The sequence below is a fragment of the Toxorhynchites rutilus genome, chromosome 3 (assembly GCF_029784135.1).
Source record: "Toxorhynchites rutilus septentrionalis strain SRP chromosome 3, ASM2978413v1, whole genome shotgun sequence".
In the NCBI taxonomy this organism is placed as follows: domain Eukaryota; kingdom Metazoa; phylum Arthropoda; class Insecta; order Diptera; family Culicidae; genus Toxorhynchites; species Toxorhynchites rutilus.
Window position 1 is genome coordinate 214,992,556 of NC_073746.1, and position 16,003 is coordinate 215,008,558.

The window sequence follows — 16,003 nt, forward strand, 5'->3', positions numbered from 1 at the left end:
GACAACTCCGGATTCTCGAAATGAGTGCACAGGATTAATTCACGACGCTCTTTTTCGTTCGACGACATTTTTCCTAATTTACGAAAAATTGACAGTGAAGCATGGCCAACGTGATCTATACACTCTTATCTGATTATAAGCGAAAGCTGAAGATATAATTCCTAAAAATTAAATTTCTACAGCGTTTTTTCCGTGATGTAATTTGATGTGACACACCCTTTATAACCTTTTCTTGGGTATTTCAAAGGTAAACAGCACTTAACAGAGAAAAAAATTATTTCTGCTACGCGTGAAGGACACAATAGACAACTTTTTTTATCTTTACATGTTATTTGCAAGTGATTTAAAAATCTTGAACGAGAATTGTGTATGAAAATAATTTTATATTACAATGACGAGTTTTGGTAGAAGTACCAGGAAATTTATAGTGAAAGGAAATTGTAAAGCGTCAATTAGAAGATCAATCATACAAAAGTTCTGCGTTTGGACCAATGAAGGTTCGCTTAGCAAGAAAACGTGAATGTTTGAAGGTATTGATAACTAGAAAAGTTTGCCGGGTCTGCTAGTATCCTATAAAACTACTGTAAATTATGAAAAAGACAATTTTATTTATATGTTTGGAAACATTTGAATACTTCATTTGACACAGGTGCGTTGAAATAAAAAGTATGCGCAAAAAAGTGGACAAACCAAGATCATAATTTCGACTGGACAAGCCAACATAAAATACCCTAGTTAAATTTTTTTCTCTCTTACACATGTCTGTCCAGCAACAGAAATGAAAACATACAGATGAAGAGGAAGAGAACGCGAGTTGGATACGCTTCCCATTACTTACTTTGCAGATTCGACATGTAGAATCACATATGACATTTGACAGATCTTCATTACTATGGAAAACATATATGGGGGAGCTCATCAACACGAATATGAAATTCTTCAGTTAACTATTCGAATGTCCATCTTACTCCTACCGTTGTCCACTTTACCCACAGCTCCCCCATTTACATTTTACAGTGCACTTACAGTGCAGAATGAGATTTCTTCCAAAAGTGAACTTTTTCCGAGTAAAATTGGCGAAGGAGCATTTAGTGTAACACATCCCAAAAATCCCGTATCCGGACTGAAGTTTAACAGACTTGAGCCAGTTTGGACTTGGAAGCTTTCCAGTATTGACAGACCCAATTTTGACGTCGACGCTATCGCCAATAAGAATATTAAATATTATCGGTTGAAAACCGTGTATGTATACAATAATCACAGTGCGATCTTTATTTGCTGTATCAGTTGGTGTCGGGTCCGGTTCCCAGTGCTGCTTATGTCGAAGCTGCAAGTGGCAACAGTCACCTCCCAACGAGTCACGATTTCGCATAATCTTTGCGCTGAGTTTTGACTGATTGTGAAGGGCCGGTCTTCATGGAAAACGATCTTGTGGGCGGTAAATACGTGAAATGTGATATATTTCCCCAAATAATTAGATACCTGTGACGCGGGGGCGTAAAACAACTTGTTTGATTTGTTATTTATACGATCGTGTGACTGCTAATATTTAAATGTGATTGAAATCGGTTCTGTTTAACCATGGTTATTTATGGCACTTGTTAGTGAAGACCGGTTAATTCAATTTGTTTTTTTTTCACGTCACAGCTGCGTCATGATTCCGCGGTAATGCAGCTGATCCATTTATCGAAAGGAATTAACAACAATTGCGATCGAGATCGATTTGTCATTATTAAATTGTTTGTTCCTTTTGTACTTTTATATAAGCTAATCGGAATTATTCTTTGAAGGTGGCGGCCACATGCATTCTATCTTTATGAATGACTATCATATCACGAAATTTGTTCGTGTGCAACACAAGTTTGCATTACTTGTTTGGCATCGGTCACTCACTCACTGGGCAGCTTTTGTTGTGATTTGTATACAAAGAAGTGTCAATACCGTCATGGTAAACATGCATGCACATATAAACAATCTGTGATTATAACGATAAACCGTGTAGTGTAGAATGTATTGTTATTTGTGGTTTGATCAGTTGATGTGTTGGTGATCACCGTGCTTGAATGTTCACGATCACTTTGCTTCCCTTGTTTTGTACGATTCACCGAACCAAGCGACTTTAGGTTTTATTTTTAACCATCACACGATCTATAGTATTGATATTAATTTCACGCGAACGAAGATAGAGACCGCGCTGAAAATTTTCGCAGAAGTGACATTTCTCAGTGTTGGGAACGTTTGCTGGTGTTTAACCGCTACAATGGGCTGAGCAACATCGTCTAATATTTTAAATGCATGTTTTAAAATGCTAACGAAAAACCAGATAGTTATTAATGAAAACTAATATTCCTAGAAAATATGAATAATTCATCGAATTAGCATTCGGATTCACATTTTGTTTGTATTTGTTTGATGGATTATTCGCCCGAAATACAACAGAACGATGCGTTGCGTATTATTTCATTATATTTCCACTACCTGCGGTAGAAATATTTATGTTAAAGTTCGTTCAATAATAGTTTTACGCTTTTGAATATGTGAGCGCATTTAGAAAACATATCACATAGTTGCAAAAACACATTCCCCATTGTAACCGACATCAATAATCAAATGACTTCGCGAAATTCTTCAAAGTTTCAATTGAATTGACGATAGCGATACATCCAATTGACCAGGTAGCAAATACATCAAGATAAATTAATCAATTGGAATCAAATATTAACTGGACTCGCATTAATCACTTGGAATGGGATGGAATTTTAATAGAACGCACGGAATATCTCGAAAGCACCAATGTTGACCAAACTACATGTTTCAAATTGTCATAAGTTAAGGTCTCAAGTCCAGCGGTACAAAACGCATTGCATGCTTTGGGGAAGTGCGGTATACGGTAAAGATAGTTCAATATGACGGAGCCTAGTTTATAGAAATAGAATATCTTCGTCCGAGAGGATATAAATATTATAAATAATAGATAAATCCAAAAATTATAATAAGTACATATGAAAATAGTCATTCCAAATTTCAATAACCGATCATGTACATTTTGTTTAGTGGTCCTGAAAAATTAACTGTGCAAAATTTCAGATCAATCGGACATGGTTTAGGGGTGGCTCAACCCCTACCGTGTGTTGGCGTTGGATTCAAGAAAGATTGTTGACTGCCCTTTAGCTGGAACGAGATCGTGTAACAACGACTTTTAACTTTCCAGTTCATTCGTCTCTATATGTAACAGAAATCGAGAGTTGTATTTTATACTCAAAAAGTTGCACACGGACAGAGCTGAAGTTGCAATATTTTCTCTCCCCCCATTGTTCGAGAACAAAAACTCCACTTGCTTTTCGAACCGCGAACAATTTACGCGAACCTGACTGGGATATAAAAATTTTACTCCGCGGCTACATTAGTTGCGTGTTACTGACAACACGAACATCCCAACCGCCATGTTCACTGGGGAGTATGAGGTTTTTACTTGCTAAACCCACCCCCTTGTATTCCATGCCATGCCATTTGTACTTTATATTCCTCTCCCTGACACTATTGGAGGCGTTATTCACGTCGATCTTTATTATTACTTCGCAACAGTGATCTTTTCTTCGTTTCTGTTTTAGACTTGCTCGTTGATGACTTGTACACGTTCGGTTTCTTTCTCACCGTGTTTCGTATCAATCTGGTTTAAATATCAAAAAATGGAAGGATACCAGCCTTCCCATACATTTTTTTCTGCCCACATGTGTGTCCACCTAATTCTAACATCTATAATGAGCAACTAATGCATTGACGTGGTACAGTATTTATTTACCACTGCGAACCAGGCGTGCGAAAATCGCTCACTCGAAATGCAAATGCAACGTTTGTTTTAAGGACAATGAAGAGAGAGAGAGAGAGAGAGAGAAAATGTTACTCCATAAGTATACAAATCATTGAGTATAAATAAAACATTCGAGATTCGAAATCACAGTCTCAATCCAGATAATGAGCAGGTAACGTTTCACCTATTAATGGTGATATCACGTACAGAGGTTTTGCTAGATACAAAGGAAGTATGGCAGTATTTTTCTGTATTTTTGCATAGCACGGGCATATTGCTTTTGTTTTTTATGCGTTGACAAAAATAGATTAAAGTGGTTAAGAAATGTTGAATAAAGGTGCTGATGGAAAAAAATGTGTTCGCATGTAACCGAGTGTCAAATGTTAAAAATATCGCCGCGTTAGCGTTTGCGATGAACACTCAGTGCCAGGGTTACAAACTATAATTTTTAAAAATCAGGAAGAATGAAAAGAATAAACAGGAAGAAATCAGGATAGTTCATATTGGGTTGTCCAGAAAGTTCGTTTCGATTTTTGGGAAAACAAAAGCGTCATTTTCAAAGGCAGACATATATTTATTCAATTTTATATGCACAGTTGTGTTCCACAATCTTTCACAATTCTCCCAGAACATATTTGCTTTCTCATCGAAAACGGTTGAAGGTATGTTTATGCTGTTCATGAAGTCATGAAGTTTTTTTCCCCTTGAGAGAACTTTGCAGGAACCTGAACCTGTGATAATTTGATGGTGTAATACCCAGTTAGTTTAGCTGGTAGGACAATACTCCCTGACCAGACTTCAAATTAATTTTTCGTGTTGTCAAATAGACAAGAAGTTTAGCATTGCCTTTATGGGACACGACGTCTATCACATTAGCTAATTCTATTTGTTCTGGATTACACATTACGTAATCTCATATGGTTTTTGAATCATGTCTATTGTGCTTCATATAGAATCTGCCAAAAGTCTGTAAAGCTGTCATCCTAGAAGTATGAAAAAAGATCTCTCAATACTGTTCTAAATGCTCATTCATTCAATTCGCGATGACCATATTGAGCTTCATTGTTCTGTCTTTGTGTTATCAATGCATTTTTTTAAATTAATTTTTTTCTTTATCGAATATGTATTCTACGTAGAAGATGAACTTTTCGTTACAAAATTGTAGAAATGTACAGGCAAACCTTTTTTTGTGCGGGGGATAGGGAAAATCAGACTAAAAAAACCGCACAAAAACAGGTTTTCTTGTTTTTTTCATCAGGAAATGTATAGACATATGCAAGAGAGCTTCAGAAGACATGTAATTATTTTTATTCATAACTATGTGAAACTGCTTTCGAGCATGCAAATATGATTTTCTTTCATGCCAACTTCAAGCTTTTATAAATGTCAAAAATGCACCTCCGATTACACGAATTGTTTTGGAATAGATAAATAATGAACTAAATGAAAAGTAGGCATTATACAAGTACGAATCGGAGAGATTTCCTACGTAGGCTATCCGTAATCAACTTGAAAGTTTGGGATCCAAATGCCAAATCTGATTTATCAGATCAGAAGGCACGAAACCCGTTTCAAAATGTTAAAACTTGAATGAAAATTTTTGCATCATGTTATTTAAATACTCAAAACGAGTATTTCTGATTATTATTTGGTCGGTGTTAAGTCAGAGGGGACTAAGTCGCAAAATTAAAAATTTAGAGTTATTGATTGCATTAGGTTAAGTAGGAAAAACGTATCGAAATTGTTTTGAATGCTCAATGAAAACCCCTTATAGCATCAAACTTCAAGTTCGTTTTTGCGAAATCATAAAAATGTCACAGGGTCCGGTCTGACTTAAGGCAGTATTCTAGTCTAGAAATTTGAAAAAAATCAAAAAAATTTCCTTCATATTTCTGTAGTTTAGGCATTCAAGAATATACTATAGAAAAGACTTATCGAAAATCCTATTATTTACCGAGCTAGAGCCATTTTAGTGAAGCGGTATCTAACCTGATACGGTCATAACAATGAACTTCAAACGCGTTTTTCTCGAAACTAGTTTTTTAAAACTGGCGTACACAATATCTCCAGTTCTACTGAACTGATTCATGTCGAATTTATATGAATACAATCCGCAAGCATCTCTCTATCGCATGAACCTCTAAAAATCGATATTTTTTAAATTTTACTATTTTTAAAAAATCGGGAAACGTAAAAAAAATCGCAAACCACATTTTGTTTTCCTAACGACAGCCATTTTGTCAAAGAAGATGTTTTTGACTTGTCCGAGGTTCATGCGATAACGGCATCTTTACTGATTCAGAATCTGTTCGATTTATTTGTTTCAGATGACCAGAAGGGCTGGAATCGTGTACGCCATGGCACAATTTTTTTTTAATTTCCTTACTTCATCAGCTTGTGATTATTCTAGTTATGAATATTTTTTCTCCGTTCAATTTTTGTTTATTGTTTAAAGATAGATGAACAAATAATTATGTAATGGAAAGTAAAAATATTCTTTGATTTAGTTTTACGGAGCTCAAAAAAACGTTCGAAATTCGTGTCTCTACACTACCCCCTTAACACCGACTATTTAACCATTTAATTTTCGATTTCCAATATTCTTATTGAAACTTTCCATTATATTATGAAATTGTCTTCAGGCACAATTTTCGTATGAGATTTTTCACCACCTTCAAAAAAAGTGTTTTCAATTTACATAGAATACTGATAAGAGATAAGTTTTTAATCATAATTTTTGTTTTAAAAGCGTGTTCATTCCGCCTGAAAATCAATTATAACATTTGACGTTACCCGAACTCGTAAAAAGAAGCCCAATGTGGTCACCGCGAATTATGAGAGCTGTCATTTACAACCAGGGACACTTCAGCAGGGATATAATTATTGCGAATAATTTTTATTCTGATGAAGTAAATATCACATTAATATCAGAGTGTTTGTCAGGATATCAGGGAACGCGCCAAAAAGTCTGAGTACTCCTGAAAAATCAGGAAGATTGTGCAATGTGGGAAACAATCATATGATCAGCTTGTGTATTGTACTCGCATGGGCAAGAATGAATCATCATTCAACGGTCTTCAACTGCTTCTACAGACTTTTTACTGGAAGGTTATTTATACAATTTCCAAAGTAATATCAGAAGCAGTAGAAAGTCATTTTTACTTTTTTGCCGAAGAGAGCTTTTGTGAATTTAAGAGTATGTTCGGACTTATTGTTGACATTTTCCGTACTCTACAAAGAATGTGATTCAAATGTAGATTTAGTTTATAGCACATGATACTTAAAGGGCGAACACGAAATTATTGCGACACCGAAAATATCATACCAATTTTCTTATAATGTTTAGAATCAAACCAAAATTTTAGGGTAGTTTTATACATATATTACATATATACATTATTACATATATACTTCAAAAATCAAAAGAAAAGTTAACAAAATGGACAAAATTGGCCTCATACTACTCCAGGGCTCTTTTAGAATAGTGGCATGATGCCAAATCTGGCCAACATAGCGGAGCTTCGTCGTGCTGCTGCAAGAACGGCAAAAGGCGCTTCTCGAGGCACTCAGATTTGTAGATCTCGCCATTTACTGTGCCCTTTGTCACGAAAGGCTCACTCCTCAGTCCGCAAGAGCAGATGGCCTGCCAAACGAGATAGTTGGAGGCGAACTTCGACATTTTCTTCTTCTTAAATTTGTCGTCCACACCGAACTTGCTCTTACCGGTGAAAAACTCCAACCACGGAATTTGCTTAAAATCGGCTTTTATATACGTTTCGTCGTCCATCACACAGCAGCCATATTTTGTCAGCATCTTCTCCTTCCGTGCCCGAGTTTTAGCCGTCGATTGTTGTCGCTCATCGCGGTTTGGGAAGTTCTGTACCTTATATGTATGTAGTCCAGCTCTCTTCTTTGCATTCTGGACGTAGCTCTGCGACATGCCGATCTTTTTAGCCAAATCTCGGCTTGAGACGTTGGGATTTGCTTTAATCATCCGCTTCACCCTTCCCTCCGTCTTTTTGTTCTCCGGTCCTGGTTTTCTTCCAGTTCCTTTGCCGTGGTCCAACGTCAACCGCTCCTGGAACCGCTTCAACACTCTGGAGACGATTGAATGGTGAATGTTCAACATTTTTCCCAACTGTCGGTGCGACAGGTCAGGAAATTCAAGTGTTTGGAAAGAATTTGTTCTCTCGACTCGCGTTGGTTCACTTCCATTTTCATTGAATCGAAAAACACGACTTCGAGTTTGACAGCATGTAGACAATGAGAAATTGTGCAAAATTTGATTGATTTTTACCCAACGGTAAAAAAGTTATGACCTGTTGAATGTGTCGCAATAATTTCGTGTTCGCCCTTTATAATTGTTGATTTTCGAACGATGTATGAAAGCTGTATGGAACTACGTCTGTTATGCAGACAAACAATGATTTTTCGGAATCCTTTTTTTCAAAATTGCTTAAATGTTTTCGAACAAAAAATGTTTGTTTGCATGTTGAGCAAACGAACATTGCGTAGAATGTAAAACGGCGAAAAAGTCGATTTTGTTCATTTTGTTGCTTACGTCGTCTATACAAACATGGGCAGTTTAAAGGGTGTGTCACATCAAATTCCATCACGGAAAAAACGCTGTAGAAATTCGCCCAGTAGACCAATCCTTTTGAAAATTTTAGACAGTAAAATAAAAACTATTAAACAACTTTTGGCATTTTCTTTTTATTCATACTTCGAGCCCAAGCCCGTATGCTCGCACCTTCCTCTTTACCCCGTCCATAAGGTTTTGTACAACGTCAGGTTGTAGTTTTTTTTGAACAGAAATCCATTTTCTCTTGAAGTCCGTCTCCGATTTGAGAATTTTTGGGTTCTTCCGAAGGCCTGCTTCATAATCGCCCAATATTTCTCTATTGGGCGAAGCTCCGGCGCGTTGGGCGGGTTCATTTCCTTTCCTTCGTACCACTCCAACACGTCCTTTGAATAGTGGCACGAAGCGAGATCCGGCCAGAAGATGGTCGGGCCCTCGTGCTGCTTCAATAGTGGTAGTAAGCGCTTCTGTAGGCACTCCTTAAGGTAAACCTGCCCGTTTACCGTGCCGGTCATCACGAAGGGGGCGCTCCGCTTTCCGCAAGAGCAGATCGCTTGCCACACCATGTACTTTTTGGCAAACTTGGATAGTTTCTGCTTGCGAATCTCCTCCGGAACGCTGATTTTTTTTCCTCTGCGGAGAAGAACAACAGGCCCGGCAGCTGACGAAAGTCCGCTTTGACGTAGGTTTCGTCGTCCATTACCAGGCAATGCGGCTTCGTCAGCATTTCGGTGTACAGCTTCCGGGCTCGCGTCTTCCCCACCATGTTTTGCCTTTCGTCACGGTTAGGAGCCTTCTGAACCTTGTATGTACGCAGGCCCTCCCGCTGCTTGGTCCGCTGGACGAATAAACTTGACAAATTCAGCTTATTGGCGACATCCCGGACCGAACATCTCGGATCATGTCTAAACTGCTTAACTACGCGCTTGTGATCTTTTTCACTGACGGAGCATCCATTTTTTCCGTTCTTCACCTTCCGGTCGATGGTTAGGTTCTCGAAGTATCGTTTTAGTACTCTGCGGACCGTGGATTGGACGATTCCCAGCATCTTACCGATGTCCCGATGTGACAACTCCGGATTCTCGAAATGAGTGCACAGAATTAATTCACGACGCTCTTTTTCGTTCGACGACATTTTTCCAAATTTACGAAAAATTGACAGTGAAGCATGGCCAACGTGATCTAACACTCTTATATGATTATAAGCGAAAGCTGAAGATATAATTCCCAAAAATTAAATTTCTACAGCGTTTTTTCCGTGATGCATCAAATTGCACACACAATTGACACACCCTTTATATAATACCTGATAACTGACTAAGTTCGTTGGTTTGAGTACACGGTGGGTAAACAATAAACAGTCCATTAGTAAAGTTTTCGTTTCATTTTATATGACGGAAAAATAGAATTGTGTAAGTGGGATTTGTGTCAGGGGGAGTAGAAGTATAGATTGAAATCAGGTTGAATGAAGAGGCAGATTTGTATTCATTAGTCATGTCAATTAGAATAACCATTTGCTAGAATAGTTCATCAGTCATCCTCGCTCTCAACGCTTGTCAATTAATTTTCCAGTCAATTCAAATCATGAAGTAGTCTTAGTCGAAGCAAAGCTACTAAGATGATAATCGATTTTCATTATTCATCTTCGAAGATTTCGGGCCCTGTCGATAAGAATTCAAGATGAATCATGAGCGAATGATGCCGTTGGCGATGGGTACCGCACCGGATAATACAGAACGTATGATCAGGCCCGGGGCCGGAGAATATTGAAAATATGGCTTCTTTGACTTATCACCTTGCTTATTTGAAGAACAAATACAGTGCGATGAGATTTTGTCACCAGGCCATTTGGAGCGTTAATATGTCTTTGCCGACCGAACGAAGTGGAATAGGGTTGCCACATTTAATTCTGTATTCTAAAAACCAACAGAAAAAATGAAAAAAAAGGTTTACGATGGTCGTTTAAAAAATAAGTTTCAGTGCCTCAGAAATCGCGGAAGAATAAAGTTAGGACAAAGAACAAAGTGATTTTTCGTAAGCTACGTTTTATTTTCTATTTTTCTACATAATCGCCATAACGTTCGAGGCATTTTCATAGCGTGGCTCGAATTTTTCTATTCCGAGCGCAAAGTGCGTAGCGTCCAACTCGACGTTCTCGTCTGACACTGCTTCAGTAGGTCGCCCCGCGCGCTTCATCAAACACCTCTTCTCGGCCTTGTTGGAACTCTTTCCGCCATTGAAGACTCATAAACCTCACACCATACACTGAACACAATGCTCGATGAATTTCAGCACCACTATTGTTTTTCGCAGTCAGAAAACGAATGGTAGGACGTAACTCATATTTGGACAATTTTTTAAGCGGCACTTCCATTTTAAAACTCAATAAAAAACGAACGACGCGTCCGATCCGACCAAGGTTTCTTGAAAATTGCCTAGAAATGTTGTGAAATCACATAATAAAAATTTTGTAGTTCCAACTTTTCATGCGAGATGGCGCTGCGGCACTGAAACTTACTTTTTGAACGACCCTCGTATTTTCATTTGGAATTAGTTTCCCTTTTTTATCGTTTGTTAAAGTAGTAACAATACAACAAAATAAACCATAAAAAGATTTTCTTATAAAGCTTGCTTCAACCCTTCACAATGAAAACAAATTTACGCGGATGTTTGCAAACTCTTTCCGCCAACCAATTAGAACGAAGCGCGGGATTACTTGCGAAAGAGCGAAAAGAGATCGCTTTTGCTGAGAAAAATACGAATTCGCGTTGCTTTGACAGTAGCCTCAGCCCACATCAGAAAATTGAAACAAGACAATCAAGATGGGGGCAACAAGATATAACAAATTTTGCTCAACTTCACATCGATGGAACGATGTAAGCAATATTCAAGCTTGCTGCTGGTAATAAATAAATTTCCGAACGTTCCGTTCAACGTTCAACATTCAATTTCAAAGTTCAACATTTTTATAAATAAAAATATCTTCATGACTCAATGAAAAAAGAACAAAGTTTATTAGTAAGAAGCCAGATAAAAAATGCATTGTAATAAATTTAAAATTTAAAATTGAGTTTTGAAAAAAAAAACTGTAAATTCTGTATCTTTGCTGAAAATCTGTAATTGTGTATATACATATTCTGTATTTCAAATTTGGCGAAAAATCAGTAAAATACAGAATATTCTGTATATGTGGCAACCCTGAGAAGTAGGATGATAAACATTTTTTTCGAATAAAAGGTAATGGATATCCGGTGAATTCCCCTGAGATAAGGTCGAATGCAGAATACTCGTCTATTGTAATGGTCAAACTGAAGAGGTAGGAGTTGAAGTCAAAAAGGGAAATTTGGTTGCCAAAAAAGTGAGAAAACAGTTGTTCGTGTTTGAGTTTATTCGCTTAGTATAGGGAGCAGTTATACCAACTTAGCGACAGAATAATCTTTACCAATTTATTTAAGCGTGATTTTCAAATTGTCAATTCGTGGTACTTTTTTGTCAGAATGTATCCATGCTTTGTCAATAAATTTGTACGTTAATTCATCAATGTATGCTCGGTGCCTTTCAATAGCAATCCGGAGCGTCACTCTTTGGCCCACAGTTTTGTAAAATTTGCGTGTTCATTATACCCTATCCGTCGTTGTGCGGGAGTCAACTTCAGACACAAACGTTTTGATGCGCACAAGCACTTACCTGTGTTTAGTGGTGAGACGCAGACAGTCGACCCCGATCGGAAGCAATCATACACACTAATAAGTTTTTCATGGGAGATTTCGGCTTCAGTCTGCTGTGGGCTTTATCTTCGATATGCATACGATCTACAATTTGCAAGTGTTTCATTATAGTAGCTCCCATTAAGATCCGATCGAAAAAGACGCGATGTACTTGATGTTAATTTGCGTCTCACCCAAAGCATTAGTTAAATTCGAGCAGTTCTTCGGGAAGGTCTACAGATACACTGACTGAAGTGAAGGCTGTGGAGTAGATATATATTTGTGTATATATAGATTATCAAACGCGTTGGCTTGATACACATTTTATTCCTCCTGCATTTCTGCATAAACGTCGATTGCAGTTAGTGCAGACTTGCCTGTGTGCTAGTAACAACGGTCTGCCCTAGAAAGCAAGTCAAGAGATTCTCGTCACTGTTGAAAAAGATTCTTTGTGTGTCACAGTTTAAACAAATTCATTATTTGTGTAATTCATAAAAAGAAGGCAATTCGGAACGAAAATAAACGGGTGAATAATTACGAGCGTGAAAATCCTTTGTGCTACGCAACGTGATCCAATACGAATGAGTGAAAACAAATTATCCATGGGTGACACAACGAGGAAAATCTATCAGGCGCAGTGAAAAACGCGTAGAAACAGAGAGTGTTTGTGAGAATTTTCCGCGAAAAAGTGCATCTATGAACGAGAAGCAGGTGGAAAGCGAAACCCACAATTCGGCTTTACTGTCGAAGCCGTTTAGGATTTGTTGTCTCCGCTGTCGTGCATAACTCTATTTTGCGTGTAGTCATCTAAACACAACATTGAAGCACGAAGCCATACATACACATTATGAAATGCAGCTCGGCATTTGTTACGACGGACAGGATCTATATTTTCCCCGGTTATCATACACACGGACAGTGAAAACAGCTGTTCGATTTCGGGGTCGGCAGAGAACTCTGTCAAAATAAACACAACAAAACAATTTCCGAGTGCTTGTCGGAATTTTTTAAATGAATTAAGGCCAGAACCCAATTTGTGGCAGGCAGCAGAATTTAGGGGTTTAAATTGACGTGCAGCCGATGAACGATGGATTCGTTTCACCCCTTTGCTATTAATAAATGTACCTGTCAGTTGTGTCGTGTGCCTCTTTGGCGCATTAAATTACATAAAAAATATAATGATAAGTCCGTTCGATAGCACTTGTGGTAGTATTGCGGGCGTCTCTTCATATTTGCAACTAATCAAATGTACTAACACTTGACTTTGTTCTATTTGAATTTGTGTTGAGTAATACAAGTGAACATCTAATTGTAACAGTCTGCATTTAAGTATCGCGCGAAGTACACAGTCGTAATTGCAATGCAATTGCATTCGTCGTCAATGCATATGTCAATGAAATGTGTTGGTATTACTCTGTGAACTAAACACGCGAATCGATTACTTACTACTATAACCTCGATTCACGTTGGTGTCGATGAGTTCGCATAAAGAATTTTGGTTTACATCAGGGATCATCAGTGCACAGGTGACAGATGTCGCGCCAATTCACAGAGTCCAGGTGTCGATACTATCCTTTCTGTTTCGTAATGAAAATTTTTGTAATTGTGGCTCAATGTCGATTGGTACGTGAGTCACATCTGATTTTTCAAACAGATTCTCATTTAGAGAAGGAACAGAGAACAACTGTTATTCACAGCTCTAAAAGTCATGGACTCATGGAAAGACTTCTTTCTCGTGAGATCTAGCCGCTTGGACTGGTGTCAAACAAGTTTGGGTTTTGATAAAACCAACTTGTAAATTACTGTATTTTTGTATTGTATATCTTCCTCCGGGACGTACTCACGATGTCCCACTGATCGTTGTGCACGTAAGGGATAAGTGTATAAAATGTACCTACTGGGAAAACGAACCATTCAAATCCTTGGAAACTAGCAAGAATACAAATGCAAAAATAATAGAATCATCTACGAAATCTGCTAAAAACTGCGAGTTACTAGGAACGGAAACTACGAGAAATCGATCGGGTGATTTGGACTGGGAAAGAGCACTTATGCAACATTATCTGCCGGTATATTTTTACAACGTCGACATCGAATGCAATTTGGTGGATGCGGAATCGTATGTGGATGGACTCCTAATTCTTCTTCTTCTTCTTTTTCTTTTTCCTTTTATTTTTCTTTATCTCCTTCCTTTTCTTTTTCTTCTTTCTCTTTCTTATCTTCCTCTACTTGTTCTCCTTCTTCCTATTCGTTTTCTTCTTGTTTTTCTTACTCTTATTCTCCTTCTTCCTCTTCATATTCCTCTTTTCCTACTTCTTCTTCTTCTTCAAGTTTTTTCTTCAAGTTCGTTCTTCTTCTTTTTCTTTTCCTTCCTCTCCTTCTGGTTCACAGTGATAGATGACAAACACGTGGAACTTCTGGTGATTGGAAGACTACGCTTCTGGAAACAGTCTATCCGAACGAGGTCTTGAAGAATACAGGTTGCGCTTCATGGCAGTAAAACGAGGAAATACTCCTCCGCCGACAATCGTGTTATCGTAGAGTGAAATCTAGAACCGTGAGATGGGTGATCAGACATGACAATCGAAGTGGATTGTTTTTTTCGGGGATACAGGTTGCTCAACGGGATGTCCCAGTGTCGCATGACTGGTTTGTTCCGCTTCGTTGAAACCTTGGCTTGCCGCTGGTAGTCTCCAATCAGGTCGTACAGTTCTTGGGTTGACTCATTCTATAGAGGTGGGAGGTCATACTTATATCGGTCGATTTGCATGGCTTCTCATTTCAGTGACTGTAAGAGATACTGAGCTTGGCTAGGTTTTGCTAGGCTTTGAAGGTGAACGTATCACGGATGAAAAGCCGTCTGGATATGTCTGCCGTAGCTTTTGAAAGATCGAATTTAGGCAGATGTAACTGGGAACTTGTTGGAGGGGAATTATTATTGTTGGTTGGTTGGGATATATGCAACGCTTCATCAGTAAACATACTTTAGCCGAACGGTATCTCGCTTCGAACGCTGCTCGCTCTTGCTGATGCTCGTTCTTCACTGGAGTATGAGACAGTTATATGGGTATCATGATAACAAAACGGTTTACTACAAGAAGAGGCAGTTCAATGCATGTTTGTCCGCATTGCTCTCACACGACTTCTTTGGAATGATCCTTTTCAATCTTCCAAGATATGAGAATTGTTACAAGCTAATAGATCTAAGTTTTCTTTTGAGGTGATGGAATGTTTCCGTAGCTTCCTCAGTATTTGATTTTCTACCATCTCACATTGACTGCAAATCAGGATCGGGCAAGTTCAATTTCGATATTCGCTTGCACGAGTTATAAACAAACAAATGTATTTGTTCATTTAACAAATAAACAAATAAACAAATAAACAAATAAACAAATAAACAAATAAACAAATAAACAAATAAACATATAAACAAATAAACAAATAAACAAATAAACAAATAAACAAATAAACAAATAAACAAATAAACAAATAAACAAATAAACAAATAAACAAATAAACAAATAAACAAATAAACAAATAAACAAATAAACAAATAAACAAATAAACAAATAAACAAATAAATAAATAAACAAATAAACAAATAAACAAATAAACAAATAAACAAATAAACAAATAAACAAATAAACAAATAAACAAATAAACAAATAAACAAATAAACAAATAAACAAATAAACAATTAAACAAATAAACAAATAAACAAATAAACAAATAAACAAATAAACAAATAAATAAATAAATAAACAAGAGTTTTGGTTTTTGCATGCAATTTGCTCGTTTTTTTTTTTTATCCAAAATATATATTTTTATTAAGGCTCATATGGCGTCAACCTGACGGGGCCGGGAGTTCAATATTTCGACAATGTTTGCCTTATAACTATGTTAGTA

General features: G+C 37.4%; 1 protein-coding gene across 9 annotated transcripts in view; it reads left to right on the top strand.

The window, feature by feature from the left end:
• Positions 1-16,003, top strand: part of LOC129774623 (monocarboxylate transporter 3-like) — a 78,453-nt gene that overhangs the window by 13,981 nt on the left and 48,469 nt on the right. For 3 of the 9 annotated variants that reach the window (XM_055778397.1, XM_055778402.1, XM_055778403.1), the window contains exon 1: positions 12,427-12,623. The exons of 3 other annotated variants lie outside the window; for them this stretch is intronic. The gene's annotated coding sequence lies outside the window, so the exon portion shown is untranslated. Of the gene's footprint in view, positions 1-12,095; positions 12,382-12,426; positions 12,624-12,644; positions 12,809-16,003 lie in introns of those variants that run through there. 3 more of the 9 variants (XM_055778398.1, XM_055778399.1, XM_055778401.1) reach the window with 3 other exon arrangements.